General features: G+C 44.4%; 1 protein-coding gene and 1 pseudogene across 3 annotated transcripts in view; one reads left to right on the top strand and one right to left on the bottom strand.

Annotated features, from left to right (window-relative positions):
* Positions 1–20,611, bottom strand: part of LOC138731202 (acid-sensing ion channel 2) — a 308,363-nt gene that overhangs the window by 144,707 nt on the left and 143,045 nt on the right. The gene's annotated exons all lie outside the window — the stretch shown is intronic.
* LOC138731413 (U6 spliceosomal RNA) lies at positions 8,839–8,938 on the top strand (annotated as a pseudogene).

Below are 20,611 nucleotides of genomic sequence, written 5' to 3'. Positions count from 1 at the left end.
CTAGCCTTGCAAGAGCCAGGCAGGAAGGAGGAAAGTGCTTTGTTTTGCAAAGAACCATGATAAATGACCTTGTCTCTGCAGCTTGATTATCCTAGTGACAATGATTTGTCACTGTAGCATCCTGGGTGGAATCTCTGTGTTGACAAATGGAAGCTTTCACGCCTCTGAGGAGGAGTGGGAGCAGATCTCACTCATCCTCTCCCTCACCCAGCACTGGCTCTACTATTACCCACAGATACAGACCTTAGCGGGTGGCAAGGAGGTGCCGCTTTCTTTCGTGAAAAGCTAATTTTAAAAGTGGAAAGAAAAGGGGGCCCTTCACAAAGCCTTTTTTCCTAATTGCTGTGGTGGTTCAAAGCAGAGGAAAGGCCTCCAGGGCCTCAGTTTCTCAACTTGAAAGGCTGTGTCTGCAGGCTGGCCGGAGCAGAAATGCAAGAGCCTTCTGCTCCCAGAGATTCGTAGAAACATAGAATGACCTGGAAGGGACCTGCAAGGATCATGATAAGGCTTCATGCACCTCTGGTCCCCTGGGGAGGAGGGCGAGGGGCTGTTTGAACGTCTGGCCAGCGTTAAGCCTGTTATGAGAAGCTCATCCTGGTAAGGCTTGCCCCAAAGCAGAGATGCTCTTTCTTTGGTTTAGGGCTGAAATTCTTAGCTGAAGAAGCTGGTTCTGCTGGAAATCGGAGCGTAAGAATGATGCATTGCAAATTTTTGCAGGCAAATATTCACTCTGGAAATGGATAATATGCACCCCCAGCCACGGATCAGAAATGATACCTCGGGCTTATCAAAGTAATCATAGCTCAGCAGCAGGGCTTAGGTTTTGAATATTGCAGACTACAAACATGTTTCAAACACAAGGAAGGAATGAACTGGAAGAAATTGCAGTCCAGAGCAAATTTCAGCTACCAGAGAAATTCTTGTTGTGAATTATGCACTATCTCCAGGGCTGACAGACTGACAGAGCCCTGAGTGGTCTGCACCGGCTGAGAAGAAAGTACCAACCATTATTTCTCCTCTGCATTTGGAACATTTGGCTTTCTCTTCCTGCTTTTGTCACCTGCCAGCTGTCGTTCAGCCTGGAGAAGAGAAGGATGTGGGGAAAACTTAGAGCAGCTTCCAGTACTGAAAGGAGCTCCAGGAAAGCTGAGGAGGGGCTCTTGATCAGGGAGGGCAGGGATAGGATGAGAGGGAATGGGTTTAAGCTGAAAGACAGGAGACTGAGATGAGATCTTAGGAAGAAATGTTTTCCCTGGGAGGCTGGGGAGGTCCTGGCCCAGGTGTCCCAGAGCAGGGGTGGCTGCCCCATCCCTGGAGGGGTTCAAGGCCAGGTCGGATGGGACCTGGAGCAACTGGACCCAGTGGGAGGTGTCCCTGCCCATGGCAGGGGGTTAGAACTGGATGCGCTTCAAATTCCTGTCCAGAACCCTGGAAATACGTGGAGCAGCAATGCAGAGGCAAACATCTCTATCCCCCCGCCCCGGAGCACACACGCAGCTGCAATCCCTCCTTGTCACTTTGGCAAATCCTCCCCTACTTTGCCCCTCAAGCCAGTACAGAGCTCAGCTGCCACTTTAATAAGAAATATGTTTTAGCACGACACAGGGAGAGGTTTTCAGTAGATTTTAGAAGGGTTTTTTTTTTGATGGAATTGAAGGAAAGAACAAATAAGTTTTGACAGAGTATGTTAGTCTTCCTCCAGACCAGTGGGAATTTCTTTCTGTTGGAAAATTGACTTCTCCACTCCCACAGCTCATCAAAATCATTCATTTTCAACCCAACGCATACCTGGATTGGGGTTTTTTTTGTTGTTTTTTTGCAAGAAGACTGGTTTTCAACAAAAATTCATTTGCAAATGTCACAGGAAATATTGCAAAGAAGAGAGTGGGGAGGTGTTTTGGGGTTTCTTTTCCACAGAGGCCACAAAAAATTGCCAGCCTTTTGTAATGCTTTGGTACACTCAAATCTTCTCTGGCTCTCAATCTGCTTCCTAACACAATTCAGAGTCCTAGCATCCACCTCAGCACTGAGCGTAAGGAACTGGCCCCAGCTCAGCAAATTCTCAGCCACACGTGCCATTGGCATATTGATTTCCCTGGCTCTGCCCCAGGTTGTCCAGGGAAGCTGTGGATTCCCCATCCCTGGAAATGTTCAGTCTTAATGTCTATATCATTAATGATATAGATGATATATCATGAGCAAACTGTCAGCAGGACCAGCCGTATTCTCTTATCTGCAGCCAACATATCTATGTGGATATTTCCCTGTGTCTTTATCAATAGCTCCAAAATACATCATTAATGAGATCTGGAAGAATAAACCTGAAACATGTCAATAATTATCTTATTTTTCCATCCATCCATTGTCTCATCCCCTTTTTGCCTCCACAAGGGTGACATGCAAGACACTGCACATTGTGTCCTACGCGATGAAAGGCATGTCAGGTCTAACCTAGCGCACTTAAAAAATTGTACTGAATTAATTTCCCGTAGGCTGGCTCAGTGCTATGTGAGCCTGTCTGGAATGCAAAGCAGCCCTGAGTTTGCGTGGAGAACTAAGAAATCTGGGCAGAAAGCGATGATCAATTGAATTTCCTCTTAAATCAGATTGAAAAAATATTACGCGCCTCAGAGTGATCATTAGCTTGAGTGATCAGGGAGAGCAGAGCAAGGAGGCAATTTTCCATGCCCAAGCTACACTGCTTCCTTGGGAAACAAGTGGGTAGAGTGAATATATCAAGTAGGATTGATACTAAAGTCAAAGGCTGGGGTTTGGCTCCTCTACCGGAGCCCAAGCTGCTTTCTCATCTCACGCGCTGTGGATGTTGCTATAGAAGTAATACAAAACTCTGCCCAAGCCTTGCATCGTACGCTTACCCTCCTTCACTCAGACCTTTTGGGGTACAGTGTGATGAATCACAGAATAGTTTGTATTGGAAGGGACCTTAAAGACCATCTAGTTCCAGCCCTGGATCTGGCAGCTCACATCAGCCTCGCCAGCCTCTGCCCTCTCCACTGCAGACAATTTTCCTCTGCTTTCCCTCAGCTAGTCCACAAAATCTTCCTGCCTTCCTCCCCCCAGGAGGACGCTCTCCAGGAGCACTGGTCTGCACAGTATGATAGGCATTATTCAGCCCTGCTTAACGACATATTTAAGGTCCTATTATTATTATTTATTATTGGATCTTGCAAACACTCCCCATGCAGAGCCGCTGCTTTATGTGCCTGGGATCAGGGGTGAGTACTCCCTTTCCAACGGTGCATGCAATCTACGTCCAAATCTTGCCGAATATGAGATATTGGACTTGAAAATTGCATTATAATGTGACAGCAACTTTAGATCACTTTTAATTTCCAGCATTTATCAGTTCCAATTCTTTCTTTCCTCTCCAGCCCCACAGAGTTGCACTCAGCACTGGGAACCTTTGCTTAGCTTGCAGGAAGGAAAATAAGTAGTCCTATTAAAAAGAATAAGCCCAAAACTCCCAATAACCCTAAAACATGTGACGGATTTCCTACATTACTTCAGGAGAATATGTACTGTAAATAAATTATGAGCCGGGGAGACTCTATTATCCCTTACCAGGAAATGATTTTTAGCCAGCATTACTGTGTCTTCAGCTATTGCAAGGAGGAAGGGATCCTGAAATGAGGTGAATGAACCATTCCACACGGCTCTGTGTGTGTGTGTCCCGTGAGCACATGTTTAGCACACGTTTGCACCCTGAGGAACATACAACATGGATTTAGCAGTTGGCGATATCGCCCTGAGAAGCTGTATGAAGCTAGAGACAGACGGATCTTTAAATCAACAGTGAGAATAACTCGTATCGTGATAACTAATGATGAACAAGGTATCAGAGTGACTCCACATCTCAAATCAGGTGTTGGTTATAAAGGATGATGAAGTGGAGAACAGATTATTTCCCATCAGTTTGTTGATGATGAAGCATAGGCTCTCTGGGATGTGATAGTGATCTAGAAGAGTCTGAGGTCTAATTTAGTTCTTATATTCACAAGGGAAGCCTCCAGAAATTTGGAAAAATATGCTCTTAAACCATGTGAATTTTTCCACTGCATCATTCTCTGGCTGGGGAAGGTTGCTGCTTCCCTGAGATCCTGGGCAGTTGCTTGGAGCCCCAGCTAACAAGTATCCGATATGACTTTACCATACTCTTTGGCTCTCATTATATTACAATGGAAGTTCTTCAGCTGTGCTTTGCCCCCAAGTACGTGGGTCACTAAGCAGTTAATAAGCTTCTCCAAAACTTTATTAATGATCAGCTTAAAAGACCCTTTTTCATCCTCTTTGGTTTTTGCGCTGGCTGGAAATAGAAGAAATGCTTGCTCATGTGGTTTTTTAAACTGGTTGCTCCTACTAAAGCTACACCTTCTTGTTTATAAAATCATATCTCACACAGGCAGGAACACATGCATTATTAAAATGAACTATTCGTTAGAATCCTATTTAAAACTCTGCATTAAACTGATGAATTATGTGAGCTCCTGGGATATTTGATGTGGAAGAGAGAGACAAAGATGTCCATGACCATGTGTCAGCTTGAGATTTCAATAAATCTGTCCAGACGAAGGGTAATGATTTTAAACTAAAAGAGGAGAGGTGCAGGACAGGGAAAGAATCTTCCACTGGATGATTTTTCTACTGGAAAGTGCCTATTTTAGGCAATCAGCATTTTCCATGGAAGTTTCTCAGAGAAGTTTTTAAGGAGATGTTACACTGGGGAAAGTTTCTGGAATATGGGGGAAAATTGTTTCCAAGCTGGAAGGAGAAAAAAACAGACAAAAATCCAGCATTTCAGTGGCTTAGTTTTTAATGATCTCCTTCCTCAAGGACACATTAATGAATTTTCTTCACGTGTTAGAGAAACATGCTGAGTAAAACTGAGTTCAGCTGAGTTTCCAAGACAAAATAAGAGGAGACACAAAGACTTGTAAAAGGTTTGATTTGAAAAAGAAAAAAAAGTTCAAATTCAGCTGTACCTGCTTGGTTCCAGCTGCAAGACTGCAATGAAAAAAAGAAAAAAAATTCCCAAGCCAGGCAAGATCCACAGCCTTTGTCTGAAGCTTTGGCAGAAGCTTATCCCAGGAGTCTTGTTGCTCCACAGACGGAGGCAAAGCATTAGCTCCTTCAGAAATCAATTCTGCCTTCTTCATCCAGCCACTTCCAGCCAGACTCTGCCCTTTGACTATGAATCAGATTTTAATCCGTACACAAGGGCACTAGATACAATGCTGATAATTCTTATTGTATAAAAAGGTTTTGTCATGCAGTATCTTGCTATTCTGCCAAAGATTTTACTTTTGCACTTTGTTTGCTCATCCTTGCAAAGTCAAACAGAAGCCAATCAAGTCAGAAGTTTCTCCTGCCTTCCTGTACATGGGGAAATTGGGCGTCAGCCCCACGTGTCTCCCATTACGTGGCTGTCATAGAATCACAGAAACATCACAGTTGGAAGAGACCTCTAAGCTCATCCAGTCCAACCCCACCATGCCTACTAAACCATGTCCTGAGGTGCCACAGCTGCACATGTTTTGAACCCCTCCAGGGATGGAGAATCCACCACTGCCATGGGCAGCTTCTGCCAGGGCTTCACCACTCTTGTATTAAAAGAAATTTTTTCCCAGTATCCAATCTAAACCTTCACTGGGACAACTTGAGGCCATTTCCTCTCATCATACTACTTGTTACTTGAGAAAAGAGACCAACATCCACCTTGCTACAATCTCCTTCCAAGGAGCTGTGGAGAGCAATAAGGTATCTGAGCTGCCAGACCTTATGAGAGTCTTTGTTGAGGTCTGTGGCAATTTGTTTGCCAATATCCCACTGCATGATTCACAAGAAGGATGAAATATCGTTCCCGACAGTGTCCAAATGGCTATGATGAAGAGTCTTTAATCCAGAGCCTGTGCTCGTTGGAGAAGAAGCTTTAGGACCTGACATTATGCAGAAATTGCACAGAAGCCACACTATGGAGAAATCTTTAAGTAGGGAGACAACCTGCTGCAGGATATTTTAACAAACTGAATTTAAAGGGACTATTTTTGCAGAAGACAATCTTTGGAAGGCTAATTAATATATTGCTGGATCCTGCTTGACTTGGTCAGCTTTCTTTTATGAGCTAATGAAATGCAAAGTATTGCTGCCTGTTTTCATTTTAAAGAGAGTTCATTAATGTACCTTTCTGCACTGGATTAAGCCAAGTGCTCAGCAAGACAATAAATTGAATCTCAGTAATTGAAGACCAACGTTTTTTGGCTGCAATCTGCTATTGGAAATGAAATCCTTCAAAAATGGGAAAAAAACATAGGAGGTCCATGTTTCAAAAGAAATGTTGGGGCTTTGGTTCCATGAAGAAAAACTGAGCATTTTGGGACAAGTGGACACTTCCCTCAAATTTTACCTAAAAAAAATAAGATTTCATGAAAAAAATTTCATGAAAAAATGTTTAGCCTGTCCTTCAACAGGCACTTTGGGTGAAGAAATCCTCAGAGAAAAGATTTCCTTTGTCTCTTATGCACAGTTTGTAGCTTTAGTCCTGAGGATACCTAATACCACACACTGCAGGAGTGTTCACTGAGCAGAACAGTTAATTCCTAAGCTAAAAATACGACTTATTAATATAAGCAGGTAATGTTTTTTGCTCTACCAGTGGTTTGTAGGAAGTTGCTAATATTCTTCAAGCCTTGCACTGCAATTCAGATTTGAAAGTGGGTCTTCCTTTGGATTAGAAACCAAACAGTTCCTACAACAGCAGAACAGAATCGTAGAATTATAGAATTGTTTGGGTTTTTGTTTTCCTATGAGGGTGAGGAGGCCCTGGCCCAGGCTGCCCAGAGCAGGGGTGGCTGCCCCATCCCTGGAGGGGTTCAAGGCCAGGCTGGATGGGGCTTGGAGCCCCTGATCCAGTGGGAGGTGTCCCTGCCCATGGCAGGGGTGGAACTGGATGGACTTTGAGGTCCCTTCCAACCCAAACCATCCTATGATTCTATGAAGCCAGGCTACAGACAAAATGACCCCTCACCAAGATCTACTGAACAGGGGAGAAACTTCCTGAAATTGGTAAAAGATTCCCAAAAGGCTCTTAATATTCAAGCTGCCATCTGTAAAAGCCTAGGTCTCTCCTATTTGGTGGAAGTTGTATGTGTTAATATATGCACAGTATACATGTCCACGCCTCTGCTGTGCCACTTATTGGCACAAACAAAGAGACTTTGCTCTTATTAGCAGCATCTTCTATCACATTCTGAGCTTCTGCTGCAGCTTCATCTGGGATATTTTTCATCATTATTTTCTCTATAAGACCACAATCTGCACAGATTTTTGCAATGATTCCCATTAATGACAAATAAAACCAGTGAAACAGATCACAACCAGCTCTGGAGTCTGTATATTAAATTATTTTCCTTGGAAATATATGTCCATTAAACAAAAAGGATAAAATTCTAAATTTGTTGCTCAAAACCAGTGTTGCTCAACAAATATTTCTGTTTAAGCATAACTTTTGAACTGGGCACCGTGAGTTCTCTTTATTCATGAGACAGTATGTCTCCATAGTCATCTGCTGTTATTTTTCTCTCTTATTGTGTGGTCTCGCCAGACTTCAAAATATATGGAAATCCGAATATTATTGCACTAAGGGAACAAATAAGGGAAGTCTAGAGACTGTCAGATTTACAAGGGCAGAAAGAAGGTTGTAGAAGGTCTTAAATTTTATTTCCATACTCTCTGATTTTTAGCTTTCTTGTAAATCTACCCAAACTCTGAATTTCCTAATAGATCAAATCATTCCTGCAGCATTCTCCCAGAACATTTTTTTGACTATGTTATTGCATTTTGCATCCAGCCTCCAATTCAATGATTTTATTCTTGTTTTGGACAGGCATTTTGAAAGATTGTCAACTTAATTTTATTTCCAGCTAAAAGAAATCTCATCCTGTGATTCAGTGAAGCTTGCCTCGCAGGGCACAGGGCACATCCTGCAAAACCAACCCCCAAAAACCATCTGCTACAGCCGATGTTTCTGCAAAAGTGAATAAAAAGATGTTGCAAAGGCAGCTAAGCTAAAGGTAGCCCAGAAGGCACCCAATTATTTACAAATAATTTTTCTCCTCCTGCTGGAAATGTTAACTTGGATAAATAATTCACACAGCAAGCTCAATGTTCAGATCACTCCTGTAAGCTGAACTCATTAACCCCATAGCACCTGTTTGCATTCCATTCTCCTTATCCACTTAATGAACAAGGAAACTGAGGCACAGCTGTCAGGAGAGTAGAGTGGGTAGGAGCTGAAGAGCTTCTTGATCTTTAGAGAGCTTTTTAGGCAATAATTCCTTATTAAGGGTACTTATTAGTTTCTTTTTGACATGCAACAGGTTGGATGGCATTTTATAATCTTAGGAATGCCATATCACCCCCCCCCCCTTTTTTTTTTTAAATAAGCACAAAAGATTCAGTTTTATTTGCTTGCTACAAAACCACAGAGAAAGATCTTTGCCCAGATGCGCTCTGTTTGCTGCTGGGCTCCTCTGTTTTCATAGAGGATCTAATTCATTCATTTGCCTGGAGAGAAATTCTATAGAGAAGAGACTTGTGATCAATACCTGAGCTCAAAAAGAACGAGGCCCAAAGCAGTGGGACTCTGAGCTTCCAGAGAGCCAGGAAAACAGCTTGTAGCTGTAGTTATAGCTACCAGTTCTTTATACGATCGAGGTCTGCGAGTCTGCAACCCAATCGTGCCAGGTGCCACACAAAACACAGAAGAAGATGAAAGGATGGAAAGGCTTTGCACCAAGGCCAACAGCAGGAGAGGGGAAAACAGCAAGACAGCACCTACACTAAAATCTGAATGATACAGAGAAGATTAGCATGGCCCCTGCGCAAGGATGATGTGCAAATTCGTGAAGCGTTCCATAGTTTGATGATCAGATGGCTGGAGCTTAAAGTGACCTTCCAGTACCTGAAGGGGCTACAAGAAAGCTCAGGAGGGACTATTTACAAAGGCTTCTGATATAAACTGGAGAGGGGCAGATTTAGACTAGACATAAGGAAGAATTTCTTCCCCATGAGGGTGAGGAGGCCCTGGCCCAGGTTGCCCAGAGCAGGGGTGGCTGCCCCATCCCTGGAGGGGTTCAAGGCCAGGCTGGATGGGGCTTGGAGCCCCTGATCCAGTAGGGGAGGTGTCCCTGCCCATGGCAGGGGTGGAACTGGATGGGCTTTGAGGTCCCTTCCAACCCAAACTATTCCATGATTCTAAACATCCATTTACAAGCCCTCATTATCCATGACAAGAACAGAACAGGACCCTCCACCTTCTCTCTGTTCTCACTCTCCCACTTGCCTTTCTTTGTAGATGATTTTATTCAACTAGAGCTGAAAAATCTATGGGTATGTCTGTCTTTTGGTATGAATTTATTAATACATAAATATCTCAGGCACTTGCTTTACAAAAAAAATCTAAGGAAATGCTCGCTGTCTCCTTCCCAAAGCCTCCAAGTTCAGTATAGACAAAAAACAGAGCACAAGGGGAAATCTATACAACCTTCAAAGATCTCACTTTGCTGATATACAGAGCAGAAGGCAATAAATAAATAAATTCTAGGCATACATAAGCAGATTTCGTAGAAACACTGGCAGCAGAACCTCAAGACAAACAAACAACCTGGCAATACTTCGAGTGCCTGATGGTGCGGTTGGTGAGCATGTGTCAGACGCTGCCTTGGGGCAAGACAGACTTCGGGGGTGGTGTGACTGTGTGGAAATACGTATTTCTGTGAGGCAATTAAGTTGTAATACTTCACGTCCTAAGGTCAGTGCTAATTCAGAACTGGAAGGTAGGTGTTCATAGATATGTGAGGTCAGAAGGCACGAAACTTACTCTGCCCTTCTGCTGTATGAACGGGTCCAGAGGAGGCTACAAAGATGCTCAGAGGGCTGGAGCACCTCCCATATGAGGACAGGCTGAGAGAGTTGGGGTTGTTCAGCCTGGAAAAGAGACCTTCTTTTTCAAGCACCATGAACTCAGTCCATCTCCAGCTCTTCCACTTCGCCTCCCCACTGTGCTCCCCACCAGCCTCCACCTATTCTCACAACAAGCGGCTCCGTTGCAACTCCCTGTGCACACTCCTTTCATGTTGGCTTATTGTACCTTTCTGCCAAGCTGCAGGCTCAGAAGGTCTCAGCTGTTAATCCTAACGCTTCAAATCAAAGGGCTTGCGATCCTGCCTGTAAAACACGTGTGTCTGTGTGCATACAAACAAACCCCGGGCCTCAATATTACAAGAACGTGATTGACCAAGCCCTTAGGCAGATCTGCAGCGTGATTAATGACACTCTCTTCGTTTCCTCTCGCTGCTAGTGATGAGCATATTGGAAATGCCTTGATCAATATAGATTGCAGGGATCAAGTCTTCATCTCCTTTCAAATCTGGTCTGTAATGTGTTTCCCCTACTTTTGTAGAACCTGTCAGTGCCTGCCTCTTTCCTTCTGCTTTAATTATTTATCTCGCTAACATCATTAGTTCCCAAGACATTTTGGATGGCATTTGTTTGTGTTGCAAGACACAGACCAAACTAGAATTGGTTTTGAATGCTATTCCTTCACTTGGAAGTAATTGTAAACAAGTTATACAGTCTATAAGATAGAAAATTTGACTGTAATCTTCCTTATGTAGACACAACTCTTCTGTTCTTCAGTACAGGCAGTTTTGGTGGAAAGGGAATTGGCCTATGAAACTTTTGTTCCACTTCTCCACTTGAGGCTTTTTTATGCTCCACTTTTGAGACAAATCTGAGAGAGGCACTGGGTATAGGACTTATTAACACTAATTGCCTCCCAGGGTAAATTCAAACATCCAGATCACTAAAATGTCCTGCTCTGTTTTCACAATAGCCATTTAATTCAACAGACAGAAGTGCAGGAAACTTTCTCAGGGAAAGGTAATACATGTAAATTGAAAATGTAATGGGATATTGGGACACATTATACCCAGCAGGTCTGCCAGATGTGATTAAACTCTGTTCCTTTACAAAAGGATAATAGTTCTCATTGTAGAGCAGCAAAATAAACCCCTCAATTGTTCTTACGGTAATACAAAGCCAGCCCTATAAGATAGTACTGTCCAAAAATTAACTTTTCCATTTCTTGTTTGTAGCACAAGAAGATCCAAGGCAACAGAATGTGATTGCTCTTGGTTTCCAGTCTTGATTGAAAGCCCGGCTGTTCTTTGCCACTTTTTTTGTCGCTGATATCTAATAACCATGGTCTGAAATCAGTTACACTAACTCTACCCAGTCAGAAAATACCCAAGCAAGTGCTGGATTGAAGTTATGCTGGTTCTGGACCATCATATAGTTAGAAAATGCTAATAATCTCAATGAAGAGAGAGGGTAATTTGGTTTATGCTGCTCCTCTGTGTCAGCATCTTCTGAAAGCCACAGCAAAGTCCCAGTACATCACAGTTTGATCTTGCCCCAGTGAACAAGCGAGCAGCAATGCCAGCTTAGGCACAAGAGCAAAAGTGAAACGTATCTGCCGCTTAAAATGATAACCTGAAAGTTTCTTTCTCCTCAAGGATGTCAATCTATACCTTATCTTAGAGGTCCCTGCAAGAAGCTGCCTTGGGAAGCAGATCACAGAGCAGGGGTGGAGCTCAGAACATGGGAAATTCACATTGCAAAGTAATTGCCTTTGAAGGACAACCAAGGTTGGTTTGGCACAGCGAAAAGCTGCAGCCTGGGGTAGGAAACACCAAGCAACATTGGAGCTAGAGAGCCAGATCAGGAATTGAGCAGTGGGCTAGGCAAAGAGCAGGAGGGAATAGCCTGGAAACCAGGCTGAAGAGAGGCAAAAACGCACACCAGGAGGCTGCAGTGGGGATTGTGTCATCAGCAAACCCCGGATTGTTTGATTACCCTAGCCAGACTGTGCAAAGGAAACAAACCAGGAGGAAATTAGCCCATGGGGGCACTGAGATTCTTCTAGTGATGCTCCTGGCTTTATTATTTAGTGTGTTGTTCTTAGTGGAAGGTTTAAAAGCAGCCAAGTGGGAAACATTGGTCTCAGCAGCAGTACTGGATCCAGCAGCACTGAAGACCCTTCTCTCTCCTCCATGCACTACAACCTCCCACTGCCACGGGCTGGCATCTCGGTATGGAAAGCATGACAGAGTCAACTCACAATTGGTTCCAGCAATGAGGTTAAAACACCCAAAGCAAAATGCTTATTCTATGCAAAATGTATGTAAATTAGGCTGCAACAACAGATTGAGCACATTTACCTTTGATAAATTTCTGAAGGCATTAACATGGCAAAGTGGGAACAGCTTTAAACATCAGTCAGCAGCCCAAGAGCTGGAGTCAATTAAACACACTCTACATCACAGCTGCTTTGACACTAACCTGTAATCATGAGTGCTGGAGGAAAACAAGGCAAAAAGAAACCACCAAATGGGCGCTCCACCTAAGGATGAAGGATATTTTGATCTAAATTCATCCCACAGAGCATTAGACTCAAGTGTTTCAATTAGGAGCCCCACTTAGATCTGGTCTCTGAGCTGTGTTCATAGCCAGCAGAGAAAGCCACTCTCAGTCCCTGGGTCGTACAGGGATTTGTTGCTCCTTATTTTTACCAGACTTCTCACTTAGGTGCTTCACTTAAAAGCGCTAAGTTAGGTGGGATGTGTTCAGACCTTTGTGACTTCTCCTTGGCTCAGAGCCTGGAGTTTTCAAGACTATGACATTATTCTAGCACAATAAAATATAAAAAATAACTAAACCACCTGTTCTAGGGACCATCTGTCTCAGGGGAGCAGTACAAGACAGGATTAATGGACTGGAAGGAAGGACTGGAAAGGACATTCCAGCTGACTGCACCCTGGGAACAATTAACACTGTTTTATGAGTTTACCAAAATTCATTTTAAAATTATATCTATTTCTTAATCTCTGCTGCTTTGGTGGAGTAGCTTTTCCACATCCTCCTTCTCATTTCCTAGTCTATTTGGGGTTTTTTGTGCAAATTCTGTCCTGTAACTATAGGATTTCCTCTGCCACCCTTGGGCTTGCCGTATAGCCCATTTATGAAGTTGATCTTAGCTTTCTCAGCTGGAAACAGTTGGACTCACTCTTTGCTCTTCTTTCTAAGGGTTTTAAGAGACAAGTCAGGTGGTGGAAAGGCAGTGGATGGTCATCTCTTCGTTTTAGATGTGTCACCTTTCAGCCAAATAGCGGTGAGATTTGGAGATGACACTTGCCTGGCACCCTGCAATCCTGACCTGCCCACTGCTCGTCCGAGGCCTCTGTGCCAAGTGGCAGACAGTTCCAGGTAACCCTGGCAGCCAACTCTTTGAGGCTGACTGAAGTTCTCCCACTGTGAAAAACCTTCAAGCTAGTTCTGATCAAAGGGAGTGGGTTTGGGCTGAGCTGCCTCAATCCCCTGGAGCAGGAGCAGAGCCGACTGTAGGATGGAGATGACTTATTCAGCGTCAGCATCTACGCACGCTGCAACCTGTGTCTTGGACTCTCTCCTAATGAGAAGAGCTGAAATCTGCTCCTTGGCTCCATCTCACAAGTCTAATGTCATGGGTGCTCCTCCGCTCTCTTGTGCTTCTGTCATCACAAGGTTAAGTCACTAAATCTAAATTTCCGTCTGGTAGAAGAATCCACAGGTTCTGCCTGTTCACTGAGCGTGTCCTTGTGTGGTATAAGCGGTCGTGGAGCTGGGTGGCGATGGTAAAGCAGCACAAGGCTCCGATCTACTGGTGGAGAGCTTTGGGCTCATCAGGTTCATGTGGCATTTTGCAGCGCTGAGTTTCCCTCACTCATAGGATTTTATCTCTACTGAAAAAGCCCCTACAAAATGCAGAAGTCAGGCAGTGAAAGGCCACACCAGACAGCAAAGGCTTATTTTTTTTGCTTGGTCTTTTTGCTAACCTGCTGTTAATTGATCGCCAATTAACTTGCAAACCTGGTCACTCCCTGCACATTAATAACAGGCTGTAAACACACACAGTCTGCCCGACAGAGACACCAATGTCCCTTGCCTAGAAGGAAAGTCTCAGGGAAGACTGTGCTCAAACTAACCTTTACAAATGTGTTATTAACCACATGGAGTTAATTGGCTGCAAACATCTCATGGTCAAAATCCAGCACCTGAAGGCTTTAATATAATTTTTTAGAGCAGATTCCAGTACTGAAAGGGACTACAGGAGAGCTGGGGAGGGGCTCTGGATCAGGGATTGCAGGGATAGGACGAGGGGGAATAGTTTGAACATGAATGAGGAGAGATTTGGATGAGACCTTAGCAAAAAAAATGTTTCCCTGTGAGGGTGGGGAGGCCCTGGCCCAGGTTGCCCAGAGCAGGGGTGGCTGCCCCATCCCTGGAGGGGTTCAAGGCCAGGCTGGATGGGGCTTGGAGCCCCTGATCCAGTGGGGGGTGGCCCTGCCCAGGGCAGGGGGTTTGGGACTGGGTGAGCTTTGAGATCCCTTCGAACCCAAACCATTCCATGATTCTCTCTTTAGACCTAAATGCCTGTGCCCTCTTTCACCACGTCCCTCGACACGTATTGTGTGCAAATGCAGTAAACAGCTGCACACGCAGACATCTAGGAAACACAAGAAAATCACTGGGCTTATCACCTTGCAGAACTGCCAGATAGAAAGAGCAGCTTCTTCAGGTGGGAGAGTGGGTGCGCTGTGAGTTTTTATCTTCTCACAATGAAAATGGTGTGAAGAAATTCTGTGGGCAAAGGTAGGATGGCAATAACAACAGTGCTACTATGCCTGCAGGGCCTGCCCAGTTTTATACACATATATACACACACGATTTGCAGTTTTGGCTTGTTTCTGAATCCTGGAGTACAGTAAACACCGCGGGTGAGCTCAAACATTTCAAGAAGCCATGTGTTAGTAAGCATGCACTACTTCTATTTCCACAGAGACACAAAACCTAAATCAGAAGGCCCCTTCAAGATGTGTCTTTGCATTATTTAAGGCCATGTTGGCCCTCAACACAGTCTGGAAGACTGCTGGGCATTCTCTTTAGCATACTTTGTGAAAAACCCAGGCTGCGTCCACAAACCACTTAGAATTTCTCAAGCTACTCACTGGAGGAGTATGGTTTCAGAACAATCACATTGGAGATGACAGCACTACTGACCAGGACTAGAGGCAGCAAAAGTTCATGGAGGACTCTGTACAACCAAAAAGGAGCTGTTCTCAAGCACGCAGAAGCCTGGCTTAGCCAGTATCCAGTTGTCTCATGTCATTCCAGTCCTCACAGTCCTTAGGAAGCAATAGGTTTTTGAGACCGTATATTGGACCACTTGTACCTCACGTACAGTGAAACTATTTATCCCTTCTTGAGACTGACTTGCCTGCATTGCCAAGTTGATAATAACAAGCGAGGCACATGAGTTAAAAACATTCCCTTCCGTCACCAGCAACATCACAGGTGGAGGAATGAGAAAAGAACAGATTTGCGACTAACACATTTGGCAAGCAAAAGATACAAGCCTTGGCTGAGCTAAACCGTGGCTGTTATTTGACCAAACCAAAGTTGAAAACAACTTTAACGTTGCTGTGTTTGAGCAGAAATGTCCAAATAGTTCCAATAATTCATCTGAGAGAGAACAGAAATAGGGCCAAGTCTTCTCAGGAGAGACAACAGTGCTCGGCAGAAAACTCAAATGGATAAAATTAGCTGTGAACAGAATGGTAAACAAACTCTAGCTCAGCCTTCCTGCTGCTTAGTTAGAATTTCTGTCTAGGACCACCACAGCTGGACCAGAAGTCCACTGCATCCCCAGCTGGAGAGTTTTGAATCTGAGACTATGGACCCCAAGAAAGCAGAAAGCAGTACGGGTCAGCAAAACCCCTGGGGGCACAACTGCACATCTTTAACTCTGTGACACCAGAGAGACCCCGGTCATCAGAGCAGCCCTGAAGAGAAGGGCTTGTGGGGCTGGTGCAGGAGAAGCTCACCATTAGCTGGCAACGTGCACTCACAGTCCAGAAAGCCAATCGTGTCCTGGGCTGCACCAAGAGAAGTGTGGCCAGCAGGGCGAGGGAGGGGATTCTGACTATCCTGGCTGTCTATGAACGGGCAGCGTACGTGCTGTTACCTGAGAAGTTGGTCTCAAAGTATATCTAATTTAATGAAATGAAGGCAGGATGGGACGTTGCACTTTATTTATGGACTAATTTCAACCTCTTTCTGAGATCATTATCCAAACGGTTCCTTCCTTTAAATCAATTGAAATTGCTTTTTTATTGCAAACTGGAATCAATGCAATTCACTTCTCCTATTCATCCAGCTTTCAAGATTTTAAAAAAAAAAAAAAAACAAACAACTAAGAAAAAGAATAAGTAAGTAAAGCAAGAAAAAGAAAACCTGGGGGGAAATGGTAAGGGTTTTATTTATGCACATAGAATCCTAGAATGGTTTAGGTTGGAATGGACCATCCAGTCCCACCCCTGCCATGGGCAGGGACACCTCCCACTGGATCAGGGGCTCCAAGCCCCATCCTACCTGGCCCTGAACCCCTCCAGGGATGGGGCAGCCACCCCTGCTCTGGGCAACCTGGGCCAGGGCCTCCTCACCTTCACAGGAACATATATCTTCCTGATTTCTCATCTCAATCTCCCCTCTCTTTCAGCTTAAAACCATTACATGCGGGAAAAAAATCCACCTTTGGTTTAACCTCCAAGAGTCACCGTGCTGTGTGGAGATGGCAACTATCTCTAGCTCACACAACAGCTCACGCAAACAGTACAAGAACTTTCCACATGCCTGTGGTGCAACATGGTCAGGAAAGCTCGAAAGTCACTTCCCATTTTCCTCCCTGCATGAAAGCTAGAATGAAAATTATGTCTTCGGAAGTTCTGCTTCTAAAAGCTTATTGTCACCTTCAAAGGGAGAAGGAAGAACAGTAGAGTGTGACACTTCTCTGGCTCAGAGTCAACAACACCACAAGTTCTGGAAGTCTCATATCATAAGAGAAATTAGAAATTTAATTTGTTGGATGGAAATAAAAGCAGGATTCTTTCTAAAGAACTACTCTCCAAGGTCTCCTACACTCCAGCTTAAGGCAAAGCAAGCATCAGAACTTCCCTTACCTATTTGTCTACATACAGAATTCACTTGGACCTTGGGTCACCATGAAAGGTTATCATCACGAGAGCTGAGCTTGAGAAAATGAGTTTTTCATTGCCTTTCTTTCTGCCATATCCTGAGCCCACCCTGCTTGTTTCCCACTCTGGCCACCCGTGACGGTTTTGGGCTGCACTGAAGCCTCCAAAACACCTAATTCTCTTGCATATCGTCACTTTGCATCACCTAAAGGTACATCTAGGAATTTTCAAATCCACTTAGCACTTTCCTGCTGCTCTCGAGTTTCTCCTTTCAAGCAGGGACATCTTCAACTCAATCAGGCTGCTCACTTCCCACCCCTTCTTCCAGGCATCAACACAGGGCATGACGTAGCTCCCAGGAAATTCCATTCAAAATATTCTGAAGGGCAAACGCTCACAGCCAAGCTTTCTATTATTAGGTTCCACATCGGATGAGATCCTGCTGCTCCTTCTGCCGTCACCCTGTAAACCCCAGCAACGCAAAGCAGAGCCGAGATCTCCGCACACACAGCGAGTAGCCACAGGAGGAACCCATCATCCATCACACAGCTGGACAGCACGGAAACCTCTCACTTTAGCCCAGACCTCGATGCTGCTTTTTGAACAAATTCACTATGCAAAACTTCACCTAACTCTTTCCAATTTTCTCATCAATTAGCTCAAATTCTCATATAGAAAATCATTTTCATACAGTATTTCCTCACTGTTAGCACTGCAGGCAGAGCTGGAATTGAAGCATCGACCACAATGTTGGTTTCCCATTCACTCAGCATCATATATCTTTAAAACAACAAAGTCCTTCCATTTTCTTTAATAAATAATCCAGTTAAGGTGGATTATTCTGATTTTTTATTTGAAGCACCTGATTTTTAGGTTGTTGTTAAAGCAAATCATGTGCTTGCTCATGGCACACTGCCAGGGCTAAATTAGCTTGATACATTTAATGCAGCTGCAAGCTAATAAGCAGTCAGTCCAGTCTTCTGTCGAACCTATGCAATCTTTTAAATGTTTAATCAAGAAGCAAAATTAGGACTTAAAATTCCATTGCTTCCAGCATTGTTTTTCTTTTAAGCAAGCAAGTGAAAATTTAAACCCCCCCGGCAGGGCAGCACTTTCTGTGATGCAGAAGGCATCTTTCCTTGGTCAACAGTGTCAAGTGACGGTGAATCAAACGTGCTGAGAGAGTGGGGGGCAAAATTATGCTGCCAGCAGGGGATAAAATGTCCAGGAGAAGATAACAGCAAAGAATCTGTTATATACATGAACGTAAACCCACACATAGTCAGTGGTACACAAAGCTCTGCACACCCAGCACCTCCTGATACACTAGACCCAGTCTCCAGCCCAAACCTGCCACGTCTCTTGACGTTCCCATATCCTGCCCTGGTAACACTTCACCACACCTCCAACCTCTGACCCTGATGAGTCTCTCTATAGCATAGCCAAAGCAGGGATTTGTCTTGGCTAAGAGCTATGATTAATATATTTTCTTTTCCTTCTCACACAGAATGAAGAGCCTTGTCTCCTCCAGCAGCAACACAATGAAGCAATAATACAGCTAATATTGTACTTTCAATCCTCCTTTAACTCATTTCCAATGTTTGCTGAAGCCCAAGGGAAGCTTTGTCATTTTAGAAAACATATTTACTACACGTGAGCCTCCATACATCCCATGTGAAACCCCAAGAGAGAGCCATAAATATTTCTCAGTCATCTTTCCAAGAGAAAATACAGTAATATCTCCTAATAAAACCAGAAACATTGGGACAATATATATCCAATAAACTGCATTTGGACTACTATAGATAACAGAGTTAGAGTTAGCAGGCAAGAAGTCTGCAGGGGTCTTGCAGGCTCTCTTCCTTGCTTTGTTGTTGGAACAGCTGGATCTCAGGCTTCAATGTAAAAACCACAACAAGAGATTTTAGCACACACCTACAAGCCAATTTCTTTCTGCTCTTCAGACACGGGTGGGATGTCCACCTTTACCACACACTGCGCAGACTGTCTTACCTGAGGTCCTCAGAACACAAGAGGAGAAGCATCATCTTCACCCTTTACACTGCTTTGGTAACCTGCCAGCAAACAGGTTGGGCTCTCACAGCTGGAGGTTAATAACTCAGCACTCATTGGCTGCAGCTGCGAAGGCTTTTTAGTGTAGAGCCAGGGCTTTCAAGTTCACATGGCTGCGGGCACAGCTGGTAAATGTGAGATAAAACCCACACCCACCACTGAGCAGCAATGAAATGTGGCTTTTCACTGTGCTAGAACCTCATCCTCAGTTTCAGTTAGGCTTTGGATATTGCCAAGAGCTTCCCGACCTAAATGCAATCCCTGCTTCACCACTTAGGGTTTCCTCTGAGTGCAAGGAAATTTCTCCTCCTTAAAGTGGAAGAAGAGCTGATTCACTGGCTCTCAGAACTCTGTATTTGACACTGGGATGGACAGTACAGAGACTGGTCAGGACAATGGGGATTTACTCCGAACCCTTGGAGCCTCAAAGTTCCACCTAGAAGTAAAAGAACTCATCTGAAATCCATGGCTCACTCCACGCTTCCAAATAAGCATCGTACAAGACCTGCAGTTTTTAAGGAGTGTTCACGATAAACCAAGACAAAAGAGTTTATTCACGCCTTTTTGGAGATGTCATGCAGAGACACAAAAGGTGGGATTTACCTCACTTAACATTAGACACCTAGTTGTTAAGTATCTCCATCTGTGCGAGTCACCTGTCTCCCACTACACACACAAACTTTTAAGGCTGTGCAGAGGTGGGGGAGCGCCAGACAGCGTTCGTCTCCAGGTGTCTCAGATGCCTGTCTTGCGATGGGCTGTACCACCTTGGGGCATACTTGTCTCTCTTGACTAAAGAGGAGCTGAAATTATTGTCTTAGGCATCTGCTCAGCATCTAGATCTAAGGTGACTCCAGCCCCAAGTATCTTGCTCCCGGGCCTAAAGCAGGCCAAGGAAACAGCCAAGGTTTGAACTATTTCTCCAGCATCCCGTGCGTTAAATGTGACAGCATCCTTCCTCTACAGGCAACGAGATCAAACCATTCACTACTGGGTCACTGTGACTCAGCAGTGAGGGATCTGCCAAACCATCTTTAAAGGTCAATAAGTTCCTCTGCCAAGGCTGAAACCAGCAGCTTGGCCCTTTCATCTGTCAGGTCTGTTTTATATCAACTGTCAATTGCTGGCATCCTATCCTAAAATAACTCATTTCACCTCTGTTGCCAGTCTCACATGCCATCAGGCTGTTCCTACCCTGTCACCTCCTATTCCCCTGTGTCACATCATGGGCTTGGTACGCCAGGACAGGCTGGGATGCACTGAGCCAGGGCAGCCGTAACCACGGTTCAAAGGAGAGAAAGAAAGAGGACAGGATGGGTCAGAACTGCAATTAAACAGACCCCGTTTGATCAGCGTTCTAAATGCACAGTGGATGTGCTTCCTTTCAGCCT

The sequence above is a fragment of the Phaenicophaeus curvirostris genome, chromosome 26 (genome assembly GCF_032191515.1).
Source record: "Phaenicophaeus curvirostris isolate KB17595 chromosome 26, BPBGC_Pcur_1.0, whole genome shotgun sequence".
Taxonomy (NCBI): domain Eukaryota; kingdom Metazoa; phylum Chordata; class Aves; order Cuculiformes; family Cuculidae; genus Phaenicophaeus; species Phaenicophaeus curvirostris.
Note: the sequence above shows the minus strand (reverse complement) of the source record. Positions and strands in the feature narration are given on the sequence as shown.